Below are 17,521 nucleotides of genomic sequence, written 5' to 3'. Positions count from 1 at the left end.
TAATACTACATAGAGCTGTACAGAAACAAGCCAGTCAACTGTTACTGTAAAAGGACTTTTTTCTTTTTTTTACAAGCATAATTGTTTTTGAATACAGCAAAGTATCCTTGTGGATAACGACATCTCTAACATGCTTACTTTTGTGTCTTTAGCTTCCTCCAGAGCCTCTGTTAGAGACTTGAGGATAGCAGTTTTTTTTCAGTCAACTTTCCCATATCACTACAGAAGCATATGTGCAACATATTGCTCATACTCTGACCCTGACCCCTAAGTGAAGAGCTGTTGTTGTCTCCTAGACCCCTGCCCTCACCTGCAGTTACCTGCTTCAACATGGAGAAACTGCCAGCGCTGCCATTTGTGCTCTGGTGTGTTTGCGTCTGCCTCCACGCTCCCATGTGGCCTCACACACACACACACACACACACACACACACACACACACACACACACACACACACACACACACACACACACACACACACACACACACACACACACACACACACACACACACACACACACACACACACACACACACACACACACACACACACACACACACAAGTCCTCAAGGCAAACAGATGTCCCCTTAAGGTAGCATGTCCACGTTCACACACAAACACATGATCCGAGGCAACATGGATGTTCACAAAAGACTGGAAAAGGAATAATTCCTGCAGCTAAATCCGTCCCAATTTAAACATTTCACAAATCTACAACGTTCTCACTTTCTGTTACATTTTCCTTCACTTAATCTGACATTATGTTAGTGTGCATGACAATTCGGGGTTTGTGTAAGCATTTAAAAGACAACAAAAAAAACAGAATAAAGGAAATAAATATTTGAAAGATTCCTGCACAAGACAGAACTTGAAAGCATGGCATTTTTCTGTTGTTTTTATCACTCCAAGCACGTGTGCTTTCAACATTTCTGTCAATTCGCAGTGATATGAGACAGAGGTTACATCCCAGAATAGACATGAGTGTCTTTCTACAAAGATTTCTGTGAGAAAAAATTAAAACGGTGCCGAAAACCCGACTTGCCTCGTAAATGATATGCATCTATATTTAAATCAACATTTTCTATCTCTCTCATACACTCAGAAGCGCTCTTACTCATCTTGCTCACCCCCCTTTATTTAGGCTTTTGCCATTACTGAAGGTTTTATGTGTGTGTGTGAGAGAGACTGTGCAGTGCATTTCTATGAGAGGCTCGACCTGACAAATATATTCGGCTCCCAGTATCAGCCGAGCCTCAAAATTCATGTAAAACACCGGTAACTCCCTGTGCTTTTTAAAAAGGGATCGGCTGATACAGGATAATGACAGAGATTTCGACTTGATTATGGGAACCCATCCACATCAAATATTCCATTCCCTTTTTCAAATTCAAGCTTTATGAAACAAAAAAATGCGTAAAAATCAGACCGTTACCTGTAGCTCCCGGCGTTCAAGCCTGAGCACTCTTTGGAAATCAGAACAGAAAAAAGACACAGTGTATGCATGTTTAAAGAAAGTTCAGCCTTTGATTCTTATTTTTAAAGGAAAACATTTTTTTTTATAATGATACATTTTAGATTGCTTTTCCTTAAAACTGTTTTAATGTGGGAAATCGTTTAACAATGGCTTATATATCTAAAACAACAGATTTGCAGGTTGTACATGATGAATAACGCAAAAAACACAACTCTCTACTACACCATACAAAGTCTTTCTAAATTACTGGGTATTTATACGTTTTTTGAACCCTCCAAAAATAACAAAAAAATACTCATTGGATTATATGCTCCCAATACTGTGTTATGCAACATCTGACAAAGGGTCACATTTTTCGCCATTTTTCGCCAAAAATAATTTTAGGGATCAGCAAACTATTGTTAAATTGTCATCAAACAATACTCTGATGTGTCAATGAAGAGATAACCATTGAAGAAAAGAAGGTTAAGTGTGCTATTACAGGCTACTGTACCGAATACACAACAACCTATTATTACAAATACAATTGTAAGGACTGGTACGTAACTTCAGGGGTTTGTTACACAAGTGAATAAAAAGGCAAACAAATAAAGGCTTTTTGCATATATTGTGCTGGGATAAAGGAGTTTGCAAAAACAATAAAAAAATCACAAAATGATTGGAAAAAGTCCCAATGAACTCAACCTCTTTTTTCTTTAAACGGCACCTTTTAATATGAGTGTTGTCATTCATAGCATTGAAATTGTTGCCTCGCTATGGGATGCGCCTTTATGTGTATTCCTCAGAAAAATTAAGGTCTCCTATCATGCTATTTTTAGGCATGTATTATGGGTCTCAGATATATACAAATATATAAAAAAATGTCTATGATGTGTTTTGCTCAAAATATCAAACAGATCATGCATTTTAGACATCCCTCATATCCCTCTATTCCAGCCCTGATAGAGAAAGGCTGATTTGGGGTCCTTAGCTTGAAACAAATAAAAGAGGAGGGGGAGCTTGTACCTGCTCAGAATTCTACCGGCAGATACATTTAAATTCTGCTGTGAATAAACGCCATCATGTTCCAAACCGCATCAAGGATTATTTCTGAAACAGTATGGAGCTCAAATGCTTTTTCTCTCGCGGGTTTACCACAAGGTGAGTTCTTTTTTTATTTCTTTACACATACTCTCTCCAGTACAGGTTAGCGCTGAGTGTTAGCGAGGCTTGCTAATGTAAACAAAGACGAGGTTATGTCCAAAACACGTCAGGCATTGTTTCTGACAGCAACTTTCTGTGGGTCTGCCGCCGATTTTACGTAATATCGGCAGCAAATCTGTATCCGCTTGTTGTACCCCCATTTTTAAAAGATTTGGTTACGGAGGAAAAGAGAGGGTTTTATTCTCTGACGCTGCGCGAGTTCCCCGACGCACCGGGGACACATATTTATGTATAAAATACATCAAAAAGTGCATTTTGCATGGTCCCCTTTAAACTACAACGCAGTATCATTCAAACCCTGAGCTAGCGCTAAATGTTTGTGTAGGTTAGCTAGCTTAGCTTCATTCACATGACAAGCAGTAAAGGCCCGACTAGGCGAAGGCGCTATTCTCAAAGTTGAAATTATTGAAACTTTTTACCTTGTTTATCGTTAACGTTTTGACGTGCAACAAATCAAATGACAGCTGTACGAAGCAGCGCAAGCTAGCAGGGGAGGTAACCATAGAAACTTAATTTTACTAGCTGTTTTACTTGTAAGGCTCTGCGCCCAAGCTCAGGGGGAGCAAAAAGCTAATCATGATTGTGTCAATGCAGCTTTAAGTGTCCATAAGTGGGGTAGGGTTTTTAAAGATGAACAAACCGACAAAATACATTTAATAAGGATGTCTTGCTTGACTGGGTAGATGTTGAACTTGGCCACCTCCTGCAAGTCTGTGCCCATTAAACGGCTGGCAGTAGCTAACAATTTAAACTTAAAGGTAGGGTAGGTAATTCACTTCAGAAACACTTGTTGTTATATTCCATGGAATGCTCTTAACATCCTGATATCAATGAATAAATTAAATGCTTTGACAATAAATATATACAAATATTTCATCTGTGGAAGCAGTAGCACTGTAAAAAGCACGACCAATCATCTGAGCCGGCCCGGCTAAAATAACTGGATGGCCTACCTGCCTGTCAGCCTTCCATCTGTGCACAAACTTATCTCGTGCCCTCATTGGTCATGTGTGGGTTTGTGTGTGTTGGAGGAGGGGCTCTGTAAGGAAGTCTGAAGGAAGGGGCAGATTTATTTTCTTTCAGATTCTAGCTTGCTCAAGCTGGTTTCTCCATTCTTACCTACCCTACCTTTAATTTACGTCAGAACTTAAAAAATGAATCAGTTCTCCCGTTTGCAAAACCCTGACATGTAGATGGTAAATGGAGAAAGGGGGTTGTGGTTGGTTGGGAGTGAAGGAGAAAAAATACAGGTCAACGAGCAATTTAGAGGGACACAAATGTCTTCTTTGGGAGCCCATTGGATTCATGTTGATAACCTATGAGATAAATATGCTAAACATTTGTCTATGAGAAGCAGAGGTTGAGAGGAAACAAGGAGAGGGTGAGGGAGAAAGAAAGAGGTGCAACAGGCACACACATAATCAGAAGTTGCTGGTAATGTGCAGGCATTCACCCATTGGACGAACATCTTTCACTTTATTAGCATGACAAAGAACACAATCATTTTGGCTATGCCTGGATGCCGTTTTCATTAACTTCCCAATGATTTATTAACAAAAGTGTCAGGAATGTGAAAGCTGCAGGCCTCGGCCAAATCCAAAAGAAAATGAACAAGACGCAGAGAAAAAATAATGCAAACCAGATAAAGAAATGTCATCTTAGGAAATGAACAAAGAGAGACTAAGAGAGAAGGGATGAGGGGTGAATACGGGGTTAAAAGGTAGAAGGTTTTAAAAACAGATCCCATTCTAAATGTAAAGTATATCCAGTTAATTATGACATTCATTAGGTCTTTACACAGCATATTCAGACTGAGACTCCCAGCTAGGAAACATTCTCCAGTCGTCTAATAGAGAATTCCATCAGCCATGGAAATGAGCCTCACATGGTTTTATATGCTGCTTCACAGAGAAATTAAAAATGCTTAAAAGAGTAATGGATTAGAACCAGAGTTTGTCAGCGTCCTACCACCTTAATAATATATCATGGATCAAAAAGCATGTCTCAGCTGTCATTATCCCAGTTTTTGCTTTATTTGTTTTATTTTGAAAGGTTTTCTCCCCTGTTTCATTTCTGTTTGTACATCCTGTCCTTGTGTGTTTACCCACCTGTATTACTGTCACCTGTTCTCCATCAGCCCTGAAACACCTGAAAGCCTTTACACATGCACTTGATCTCCTCATTGGTTCTGGTATTTGTTATGTCTTTTTTGGACTGTTGTTCGTTCTACATCAGGAAGTTGTGTTATTTTCTGTTCTGTCGTGTTCAGTTCAATTTTGCCTTTGCTTTCCTTGGAGACTTTCACAAAGGTATTTTTCTATTAAATCTTCTTGTCTCCTGCATTTAGGCCCATCCTACTCCACCACCTGTGATATCAGCATGTCTTGTGTAACAACTTGTTCATGCATGCATCTTCAGTAGACCAAACTACTGTAATGATGTCTTAATTTAAAATCAGAACACTGCTGCTTGGGTCCTAACCAAAACCAAGAAAGTGGATCACATCACTCCAGTTTTAAGGACCTTACACCAGGGGCGGACTGGGGGGAAAAAGTGGCCCAGGGGTTAATTGACAGACAGGCCCACTTAATGCGCGGCATGTATCGGCCGGCCGGCGACGAAAGTATGTTACTTAACAAAAAACCCTATGCATTTTATGTTATTTTGGATGCATATTCATATAGTAATCACATTACCTGAGCCCTTGGGTTGCCTAGAGCAAAATAGTTACAGCATATATTTAATGATTTTAATGTTAACAGATCATTGATGCAATAACATTTTGACCCAATTTGCCTGACTTGACACATGGAATAAAACATGGGTGTAGGAAGCATCCTCAATGTGGGGGAGACAATTTAACAGGGGGTGTGGGCAGTTGATGGACCTCACCTCCTCTAGGGGGGTCCGGGGGCAAGCTCCCCTGGGAAGATTTTTTTTTTTAAATGTTGAAGTTAAATGCATCAATCTGGTGCACTTTGAGAGTCGGTTCAAGTCCCCGACCAGACCTACTTTTGGAGTGTGGACTTCTACTTGGAGAGGTCCCAGTTCACCTCCTGCCCTCCCGTGGTGCCCTTAAGCAAGGCACCGGACATCCCCCTTCCCCCTCACTCCCATTGCTCCCTGGGCGCTGTACAATAGCTGCCCACTGCTCCTAGTACTAGACTCGATGGGTTAAAAGCAGAGAACACATTTCACTGTGTGTGCTCTGTGCTCTGCATGTGTGATCATTAAAGAGGGTTTCATCTCTCCCAATTCTTCTTCTTCTTCTTCAACACCCATATAAAACAGAACTGTAAACAGATTTACTTTTTCTTCCAACATTTATTTGAACAGCAAGTGGAGGCAAAAGTGACTGCACCCAAAACAATAAACCTGCTAGCTAACTAGCCTAAACTCAGTAACAGAATGTGGGCAACACGTTCTTCTCCACAGCCGCGCGACCTCTGAGTCAGACGTCACTTCCCCCTTTTCTATCCTACGGGTACAGCCGTACAGCCACTCCCCCTGAACCCCGTTTCCCTGCCAACCCCCCCCCCCCCCTCCCGTATGCAAGCCCCTCCCTCTGAACCCAGGGCTCGGTACAATACTGTATACTGTATACACTAACTATACAAAAACGCCTTTACGCTTTGGAGCTTGTTTATCCATCTGTAAGCAACTGCCAGCTAGGTCTCTCAGTCACTCACTCCTGATCGTTCACTGCGCAGTGACAGCTGCTACGCGCCTGATGTGTGAAATTGAAACTGATAGATAGAACAAAGGTAGCCTATCAAACGGCCCATCCCAGCCCAGCCCAGCTCAGTGGGCCACACCCCACTGGGCTGGACCGGAACACTTATGGCGCATTCACACTGCAGCGCGGAGCTCGCTTTAAGCGTGCCGAGCCGTGTGGGGCCTGTTTTTGGTTGCGCTTCCACTTGGTCTAGTTCCGGCCCGGGGGTACTTTTTCACCTTTTTTCTGGCCCGACTAAATCGTGGTTCTATCGAGGCCAACAAACAGGACTGAGTCGGGCTGAGTTTGCTAAAGTAGAGAGAGAATCGCTGTCAAGGGGGCTACAACTACAACAAGATGAACATATATTACCGTGATTTAATTGTAATACACGTTTCAAAATGATGCCGAAGTAACAACATATTGATACCGGTTAGTAAAAACCATGAATTAATGCTTTGACAAGTCTGCAGACAGACGGCAGACGAAAAACCTTTTAAAATGCGTGTTTTCTAAATGGAGCTTGGCTAAGCTAACGTTATATATACTCCGACCGTCCACACTCACAACAACGGCCTATACAGACATAAATAAACCAGCGACTGTATTCACCATGACACAGACAGTATGCGGTTTGTACTTGTTTAACTTTTGTCTAGTTTCTGAACAGATATGAAGAGCTGTGAGCTCTGAGTGCAAAGAGCTAACGGCTGTGTTGTTTTTCTGGGGCGCTCATTGAAGATGACGTCACAGCTCCGCCTATCTACTATAGATACTACCCCAGTTCCTAAAATGTAATGTGAGCACAGCATTAAAGTGAGCCGGGCCTAATAAGGCCTAACCAAACCGAGCGAGGCCTGCATTGTAAATGCGCCATTACAAATGTGGGCCGGTAGGATTTAGGTAAGCAAAAAAAAAAAAGTAGTGGCCGGAACACTTACAATTGTGGGCCGGTAGGATTTAGGCACAAAAGATGTTTTTTTTTTTTTTATTTACATTTATTTTATTTATTTTTTTCTTTAGCACCGGCCCACCGGGGAAACTCCCGGTATTCCCAATGGCCAGTCCGCCCCTGCCTTACACTGACTTCCTGTCTGTCTAGGAATTGACTTAGTTTTTAAAGCACTCGGCCAAAATACACTTCTGAACTTCTGCTACATTATAAACCGCCTAAAACTCTCAGGTCTTCTAGGACTGGTCTGCTTTCTCTCTCCAGAGTTAAAACAAAATATGGAGAAGCAGCGCTTAGTATTATGTTCCATATCTGGTACAACTCCCAGAAAACTACAGATACGCTGCAAATCTCACTTCTTCTAAATCAAGGTATGGGCTCTTTTCTGCTGCCTGATATTAAATCAACAAAGTATTCTAGTCTTACACTGCATTTTACTTTCATTCTATTTTAGCTTGGTTTTTCCTTTTTGATTTCTAACCACTTTTTTTACTTTAATTTTACAGGAGGAGATATAGGTGATAAAATTGGTTGGTTTTACTTTGGTTGGTTATTGGCTAATGGTTGCACAACCCAAAAAAATCACAAAGTGGTACAAATCTGATCAGTTCATTTTCAGTTTTCAAAAGAAAGAGAATCTTTTTTTACGAAACTTTCAGAATCTCTTAACAGAGAGGGGACACATATTTATGTTAAAATACATGAAGAACTGGATTTTGCACAATCGAAGACCTTTAATGCATTTACTGGTTTTTAAAAAGCTCTTTAAATTGCTTTGATATCGACTGCTTATCTCCTTAAACAAATACTCATAATGAAAGAAATAATGAAGATGATTCGTTAGAAGCTATAGGACACACATCATCACAAAATGTGGAAAAATGGAGCTCTTATATTCACCCTGACCCAAGCAGATGAGGTGAAAACTGCAGAAGCATTCTGTAGACCAGAACTAATGCTTCCACTTCTTTGAGTGTTTCCTACTGAATGAGTAAGTTATGAGCAGAAGGAACTATAAATGAGACCTGTTTTGTTTGGATCCCTGTTGGATCATGGTATGCTTTTAAGGACTAACTTTTTATTGGGGTTCTTGGCTTACTGGGAAGGTGTAACAGAACATTTCAGAATCCTAAAGGCCTGCCTGGGAGTCCCACGTCACCACCTTCACCCACAACACAAACAGTAACAACGGAAAGAAGGGAACTTGACTTTTGAAAGATCGAGCTTTCCAACACCGAGCTGATGAACGACTCTCTCCTTGCCAGTCCCTCTGAAAAAACAAAACAGCCGATGAAAATAAGCTCCACAGTGCAATTTAAGAGAGAGTTATAAATCAATCCTGGTGAGTACACATATTTCCGTGTGAGGAGAATTTATATGTTTAATTACCGAGTGCAGGTGCCGGGCCCTGGCTTTACTCATTACAGTAAGATATATGAACGCCGGCGAGAGCCTGGATAGTGCAGGACAAAAGGGAGGACAAAGTAATTAGCCGGCTCTTATTTAATGGGACCCTTCCTCAAGTCGTTCCCAGCTCCCGTCGTGGCTCCTCGCCCATATGCTTCAATTCAGAAGTCATTTCATAAAGGACCACTGGTGGCAGGTAGCACAGCAGCAATTAACACTGGCTCGGAATGGGATCGGCGGGGATTGAAAATGAAGTGTTAAACACTGTGTAATATTTGATTGTCCAGCTTTTCTCACCACAACCCCCCCTCCCTCCCTTCCTCTCTTCCCTCTTAGATGGATTTTCCCAGAGACGGAGAGCCAAGCTATGGGATTCCCTGCTGAGTGGAACCGGGCTGCAAATGCCTTTGGCCAGGTTGATTTGGCCGTGTGTGTGTGTGTGTGTGTGTGTGTGTGTGTGTGTGTGTGTGTGTGTGTGTGTGTGTGTGTGTGTGTGTGTGTGTGTGTGTGTGTGTGTGTGTGTGTGTGTGTGTGTGTGTGTGTGTGTGTGTGTGTGTGTGTGTGTGTGTGTGTGTGTGTGTGTGTGTGTATTTGGTTAAAGTGTTTGTAAATCCCCCCATGACCTGCGAATGGACTTGGCGGTAGATTCAGCCTTGGCTATCCTGAACCTGTGTGTCTGTGTGTGTGTTTTCAGTCTAGTGACACCTGTGCTGTTCACAAAGGCTAGCATAGACACTAAAAACTAGTATGAATACCTTAAAGGGGACCTATCATACAAAATGCACTTTTGTACGTCTTTTATACATGAATACGTGTCCCTGGTGTTCCAGGGAACTCACCAAGTGTCAGAAAACACAACCCTCTCTATTTTCCTCCATACCCAAATCTCTAAAAAAAAGGGGCTGCAACGGATCTGATACAGACTGATACAGATTTGAACACTGTCCTGACATCAGGACGGTGGCGCTACGGCTATTGGTCAATTCTCCACCTATCAGGGGAATGAGAGGTTGGGCCACGGCCGGCCATTGCCGCTCGAAAGCGCTGGAGGCGCTGTAGTACATATGCCAGGCCTGTAAGTGGCGCTGTAGTCTGCCACAAAAGCCGCGAAGAAGACTTCCCTTGCATGGTTGCCATGGTTGCCCTTCTGTTTATTCTGCGCTGTGGCTCTTTTTCTCCCTCCCCGAGGCAATCGTTTGCGCCTCCTGCTTTAAAACAAATGAATAATGACTCTATATAATCATATGTAATGGATAATGTGCAGCGACGCGGTCATTATGGGGAAAAGAACACCGACAGGCTGATCAGGAGCCCGAAGCGAAGTGGAGGGATCTTGATCAGCATGAAGTACAAAGTAAAAAAGTAACGATATGACTCCCAATATTAATTGAAATGCATTTATGGATTTGGAAAACTATTTTATTGATTTAAAAAATAGTTGCATGTATTGATTTAAATTGACATGCATCCGCTAAGAAAAATAGTCCGTTGTTACTGTTTGAACTAACGTAGCAACGGCAGGAACTGCTTCGATAGTGTTTTTGAGGAGGTTTTTGATTAAAGATTTGAACCAATTCCAACTAAGCTGTTCAAATAAGTTTTTTCATTAATTGGCACTTCTTTATTAAATATTATGAATATGTCTTTATTATCAGGCTATGTTCCACAATCATTTAAATTTGCAGTAATAAAACCTCTTCTTAAAAAGCACAACCTCGATCCAGAGGTTTTAGCAAATTATACCCATTTCTAATCTTCCGTTTCTCTCAAAGATTCTTGAGAAAGAAGTCGCAAAACAGTTGTGTGATTACTTTAAAAAACAATGATTTATTTGAAGATTTTCAGTCTGGCTTTAGAACACATCATAGCACAGAGACAGCTCTGGTTAAAGTCACAAATGACATTCTAATAGCCTCAGACAAGGGACTTGTCTCTAGTCTTGTTTTGCTCGATCTCAGTGCTGCATTTGATGCTATCGACCATGATATCCTATTGCAAAGACTAGAGCACTTAGTTGGCATACAGGGAACTGCTTTAGGCTGGTTTAGGTCCTATCTATCTGAACGCTCTCAGTTTGTACGTGTCAACGATGAATCTTCCATGCAAACTATAGTTAGCCATGGAGTGCCACAGGGCTCAGTGCTTGGACCTATTTTGTTCACACTATATATGCTTCCGCTAGGCAATATTATAAGGAATAATTCTGTACATTTCCACTGTTATGCGGATGATACTCAACTATATTTATCCATCAAGCCTGATGAAACCAATCACCTAAATAAAATTCAAGACTGCCTCAAGGACTTAAAAACGTGGATGACCTTAAACCTTTTGATGTTAAACACGACCAAAACTGAAGTTATTGTACTCGGCCCAAAGAATCTACGAAACAAACTATCTAAAGATATACTAGTTATGGATGGCATTCATTTGGCCTCCAGTGAGACTGTAAGGAATCTTGGTGTTATATTTGATCAGGATTTATCCTTTAACGCCCACATAAAATCAATCTCAAGGATCGCCTACTTCCATCGACGCAACATTGCCAAAATCAGGCATATCTTGCCTCAAAACGATGCAGAGAAACTAGTCCATGCATTTGTTACTTCTATGCTGGATTATTGTAACTCTTTATTATCAGGGTGTACCAAGAAGTCAGTCAAGTCGCTTCAGCTGATTCAAAATGCTGCAGCTCGTGTACTAACCAGAGTTAGGAAAAGGGACCACATTACTCCTGTTCTGGCTGCCTTACACTGGCTCCCTATAGAACACAGGATAGAATTTAAAATTCTTCTTCTCGCCTACAAAGCCCTTAATGTGCAGGCGCCATCTTACCTTAAAGAACTCATTATACCCTACTGTCCTATTTAGGCATTGCGTTCCAAGAATGCACGGTTGTTGGTTGTTCCTAGAGTCTCTAAAAGTACACTGGGAGCCAGAGCCTTTTCTTATCAAGCTCCACATTTGTGGAATCAGCTTCCAGTTTGTGTTCGGGCGGCAAACAGCCTATCCATTTTTTAAGAGTACGCTTAAGACCTTCCTTTTTGATAAAGCTTATATTGATCAAATAATATAATATAATAAGAGTGCATTGATGTAGATACGTTGTGCCTCTTCACCTATACATTTTAGTTCTTACTCTTTTACTTAAATCCTAAAAACTTAGATCTTATATTTAAAACTTTATCCAAACCTTTCCCCTCTATGACCTCTCAAGGTTTATTAGAGGGTAATAGGTTGCAGAGAACGCCCAGCCCGGCCGGGGAGTGTGGAGCGTAGTCACTGACCCACTCCTACCTCTGACAAATTCAGGTTCAAATGGGGACCTTTTTCCCTGTGTGTACCTCTCCACCTCTGTTTCCTACTTGTTACTTGCTACCCTTTTCCCTCAACCTATCCTAAGGGAGTGCATGTATGTAGACACGTTAGTTTAGCTGCTATAGGCTTGGACTGTTGGGGGGGGCACCTACTCCGTCTTTCTGGCTGTTTGTACCTGTGTACTCTCATGTTCCGATTAACCCAGCTTCCCCCAAATCTCTTTTTTGTGTCCATATATACGCCGGGATCCTGAGTCGAGGCTAATCCTGTTGCTGTGGTCGTGTGTCCTGGATTCTCTATCCTGAGCACTGGATCTGAGTCCTGGACTTTGAGTCGTGGCTGAACCTGTCTCTGCGGTCCTGCCAGACTCTCACAATACTACTTCCCTGATGGCTCCCACAAGATTGCTGACATCCTCGTGGATTCATCTTCTTATTATACACACATGCATTTCCAAACACTTGGACTACCTATGTTGTGAATGTATTATCTTTTCGATTTACACAAGGCATCTATTGCACGTCGGTCCGTCCTGGGAGAGGGATCCCTCCTCTGTTGCTCTCCCTGAGGTTTCTCCCATTTTCCCCTTTAAACTGTGGGGTTTGTCTGGAAGTTTTTCCTTGTACGATGTGAGGGTCAAAGGACAGAGGGTGTCGTGTTGTCATACTGATATTCTGTACACACTGTGAAGACCACTGAGACAAATGTAACATTTGTGATATTGGGCTATATAAATAAACATTGATTGATTGATTGATTGATTGATTGATTGATTGATTGATTGATTGATTGATTGATTATATAGCACTTCAAGAACTAAGTGCTATACAGAGAGATATATAAAATAAAAAATCACAAAGCTCAGCTCACAAAACATAAAAATAAGTATAGAATCACATAAAAGATACGAACACAAAACAAACCAGAATAAATATAACAATTATAAAATAAAAACATAAAAACAACCATATAGTAAAAACAACACTGAAAGCAAATAAAAGAAACAATCTACTTGTTTACGAATGCTAAGGAGAAAAAGTGGGTTTAGTCTATGGTTTTAAGACAGGATTTAAAAACAGACAGTGTGGGAGCCTGTCTGATTAGCAAGGGCAGGTCGTTCCACAGTTTAGGGGCGGCAGCAGAGAAAGCACGATCCCCTCTGCGCTTAGACTTGGTTTTTGGCACCCTCAGGAGCAACTGATCAGCTGACCTGAGAGTGCGAGTGGGCGTGTAGATGTGTAACAGCTCAGAGAGGTAGGGTGGGGCCATTGAGGGCTTTAAAAGCAAATAAAAATACTTTTAAAAGGAATCCTTGAATGAACGGGCAGCCAGTGGAGTGAAGCTAAAATGGGGGAAATGTGCTCGTGTTTGCGTGTGCCAGTTAAGAGCCGTGCTGCATCATTTTGCACCATCTGCAGGCGAGCAAGGGAGGACGCACTTATCCCAATATATAGTGCATTACAATAATCCAAGCGGGAGGCAACAAAGGCTACTGTTTCAAAAAGGTCACTATTTATGAAAGGCTTTATTTTGGCTAGCTGCCTGAGGTGGAAGAAGCTGTTTTTAACAACTGCCTTGATCTGGCTGTCCATGAGTTCAGGGTCCATCTTTATCCCAAGATTTGTGGATGGTAGGCCTGGTGGAGTGGCCCAAGGGATCCTAGGGGCACAAAAAAAAAAATAACTTCGGTTTTGTCATCATTTAATTTTTAAAAGTTGCATCCAGGACTTAATGTCTTCAAGCAGTTTAACAGTGGTTTAATTGAGTGTGAGTCGTTCTTTTTAAGTGGCACATATATTTGGCAATCGTCTTCATAGCAATGAAAAGCAATGCCGTGCTTCCTAAGAATGGACCCAAGAGGGAGCAAATACAGGGAGAATAACAGGGGGCCTAACACTGAGCCTTGTGCAACCCCACAAAGGAGAGGAGCAGACAAGGACTCAGTCCCCAAGGCTGACGCAGAAAGTCCTACCAGTCAGATACGACCTAAACCATTCGAGGGCTTTGCCCCTAATGCCCACCCACTGCTCCAAATGAGCTATCAGGATCTCATGGTTTTATGTTAAATTAACATTAAAATAACTAAATAATGCAAAGTTCTAATAATAAAACAATGTTCTATGAAACAATAAATAATCCAACATAATTAATTAAAAAAAACATACAAAGTCATATCACAAAATACTTGTATATTTTCAACTGAACCAAATAGGTAAAACTAAAGATAATAAAAAAATGAAGAGAACAAATGAAACATTTATTAAAACAATAGAATAATCACTAATAAAGAATAATAATAAAAACATCATGGTAAAATAATTAAAAAAAAGGATTGATTGCAATTCAAAATAACATTAAATTACTTTAAATGGAAAGTCGTAATATTATACCTTTTTAATAAATTATAACCTTTGTTGATATAGAACAAACAGAGTTTAGCACATGGGCATTTAGGAAAGGGATATCATCCTCTCATCCTGCTCTGGCCAGTAAACAGCAAAGCAAACCCACAGAGGACAGGCTTAGCCTTCTCTTTCTGTCGACACACACACACACACACACACACACACACACACACACACACACACACACACACACACACACACACACACACACACACACACACACACACACACACACACACACACACACACACACACACACACACACACACACACACACACACACACACACACACACACAGCAGTCATGTTGAGTGAGTCCAGCCAGCCTGGGGGCGTTGTTTGGCCAACATTAAACCGGGCTATCCCTCACTGGACACCACTTGGCTGCTCCTGACCCCGGTCTGCTCGCCGTCTGGCCACAGGCTTGTAGCAGTTGGCAGGCCCGCCGTGTCTCTGGCACTTGCCCACTCTTGAGTTCATAGCTTTTGACCTGTGTGTTGAGGGGATGTGTTTGGCTCATTCTTACACATATAAACATTAGAGTGTAGCCGAGGGCCAGTTTGGCCCGAGCAGCCGTGTTTAACAGGCTGACAACGGTTGAATTAAAACACCTGATGTTCTCAATCTGTCTGGGAGCCCGTTATAGCCACTGTCCTTCGGCACTCTGGGCACACAGACAGCATGTGGATACTAACATTAAGTGATGCACTGCACTGAGAAAACACACTGATAGTGCTCAAAGGGCTTCATAATCAACTTCATAATTTGGAATATACCTACTTTTTAGGTCGGTTTTCCACTTTTAAGCACCAAAACTTTAAAGGGCAAGACAAAGGGAGCTTTTGGAAAACAATGTGCCTACAGAAAACAAATTCCCGTTGACCACAGGATACACTTTGTCAGGCAGGCTGTGTCTTACATTTTCACCAGATGTCGGGTCCAGTGCCCAGTTTTCCCGTACAAGAACGGAAAAGATAACATTTAAATAGATATTTATTTGAATATATATCTCTGTCATTTCAGTTTGGAGGCCATTACAAGAGCAACCTACTGTTGACATATGTTGAAACACATAAATGGTCAAATGTATTACAAGCTTATTGTCATCAAGGAGATTACAAATAGAGTGGTGAAGGCAATATTCAAAACACATGACACAACACACACACGTCCTCATTCACAGATGAGACTATTTGACGTGACCGAAAATAACGTGAGAAACTTCTTAATGTCATATGGACATTGATGCATAAAACTAAGCATAAAAGTTAGAATTGGCTCTGTCGACATTGGACAAAAACTAGAGATCCCGGAAGCGCTGGCCAATAGAAGCGAAGGTGTTACTTATTGATGCCATTATGTTAAGACAGCATATACAAAGAGTCCAATGGAGGCGTTTCAGGCGGGGGAACTTTGGGATTTTAGCATTTTTAAACCATCATTAAATTGTGGTCAAAAGCATTTGAATGAGCCAAACAGGAATAGGAATTGGCAGTTATTTGACCAGGCGAAATAGGAAATATTCAAAACATTGATAATCATTTAAAACCTTAGAAATTACCTTGATATAATTCTTATTTTTCATACATACACACACAAACCCACACAGGTCCAATAATGCTCCAACCTGCATTCGGCCGTTCTTTCTTCATTATTGTGATGATTTACCAAAATAAAAGTATAGTTACAGCTCAAACAGATGACAAATTACCGCCAGACGGATGGAAACAGAGTAGTGAATCTTTACTATGGATAACAAACTTTGAATGTCAGTAAGCATGACGGCCACTGGTTCAGAGAGACAGATAGAGCCAGGCACAGTTGGCATGGATCTTTACCTGGGTGAGAGCGGCTGGCACTCTTCCAGTCAGCATGCCTCCCCGTCAGCCATCTCTCCTCCCAGCCCTCCGCCCAGGCTCTATGCCCCACTTCCACTCACACTGGGGAAGTAGAGAGACAAGAGACGATAACCAGTCACTAATCAGGTAGTCAACAGATCAAACAAAGAAGAGGAAGGCCCTGTGTCCACATAGCGTCTTTTTTATTTTTGTTTCATGCTGTGACAGTACAAGTACAACACTCACCAAGAAACAACATTCTGTGTCCGCCAGGCGATTCATTCCAACAAATGGGCTTTTCTGTCTTTGTTTTAATAGTTTCCTGTCCTCCAATCTCTACAGTGACGTCACCAGCACTTTTTGGGAAATGTTTTCAACTTGAAGCGCTATACTATTAGTAGACGAAACTGGAATTGTATGCACAGATTTGACGACTTATTAATATTTTGCACTTAGCTGTTTTGTCTGGTTTTCTGCCTGAGAACGAGCAAATAATGTGCACTCGGCGACAATTTCAAGCAAAATGACCATAAAACCACCAGATTTGATTTCTAAGAAGGCTATGATCTTTAAAATGTTGTATAATTGTGAATCTCCTATTTGATTTCTTATTAGAGTAAAAAAGTGGTATCATTAGTGATACAATGTACAGCCTTTTTAGTCTTGGTAACAGCATTGTTTAGGTATATTGCCTAAAACGATTTGTTACCAAACTTTATTTTTATTTTTATTATTTAGAGAGTTGAATAGTGGGAAAAATCCCAACAGACAAAACCCACTTTAATAAAATAGGTTTAATCAAAGAGAATATAAAAAGAGGGGATATTGACATTAAGGGGATTCAAATGTACTACATTGTTGTTTTATTCCGATCAGTACACTACATTTTTATTCAGAGCAAAATGTGACAATATGCTACCATTTTCACTAAAAGACACATAAACAAATGGATCATATTGTGTTAAAGCTAAGAAGAGAGGGATGGAGAGAGGAAGGAAGAACAGAGGGGAAAGAGGAAAAGCAGAGGGGGATAGAGATGGGGGGGGGGGGGGGGGAAAGCTCAGGAGGAGGAGCGATGAACTCCCAAAACTAATCTGAGTATAATCAGGGCACTGCCCCAGTGTCCTAACCCCATCCACACACACACACACACACACACACACACACACACACACACACACACACACACACACACACACACACACACA

At 41.3% G+C, this 17,521-nt stretch overlaps 1 long non-coding RNA gene across 3 annotated transcripts in view; it reads right to left on the bottom strand.

Moving 5' to 3' along the window:
* Window positions 1-15,560: 15,560 nt before the first annotated feature.
* The window catches only part of LOC307044900, a 43,436-nt gene continuing 41,475 nt past the window's right edge, over window positions 15,561-17,521 (bottom strand). For all 3 annotated transcript variants that reach the window (XR_013809735.1, XR_013809736.1, XR_013809737.1), the window contains exon 3: window positions 15,561-16,415. This is a non-coding gene — a long non-coding RNA (uncharacterized lncRNA). The remainder of the gene's footprint in view (window positions 16,416-17,521) is intronic.

The sequence above is a fragment of the Notothenia rossii genome (genome assembly GCF_949606895.1).
Source record: "Notothenia rossii genome assembly, chromosome: 6".
Taxonomy (NCBI): domain Eukaryota; kingdom Metazoa; phylum Chordata; class Actinopteri; order Perciformes; family Nototheniidae; genus Notothenia; species Notothenia rossii.
Note: the sequence above shows the minus strand (reverse complement) of the source record. Positions and strands in the feature narration are given on the sequence as shown.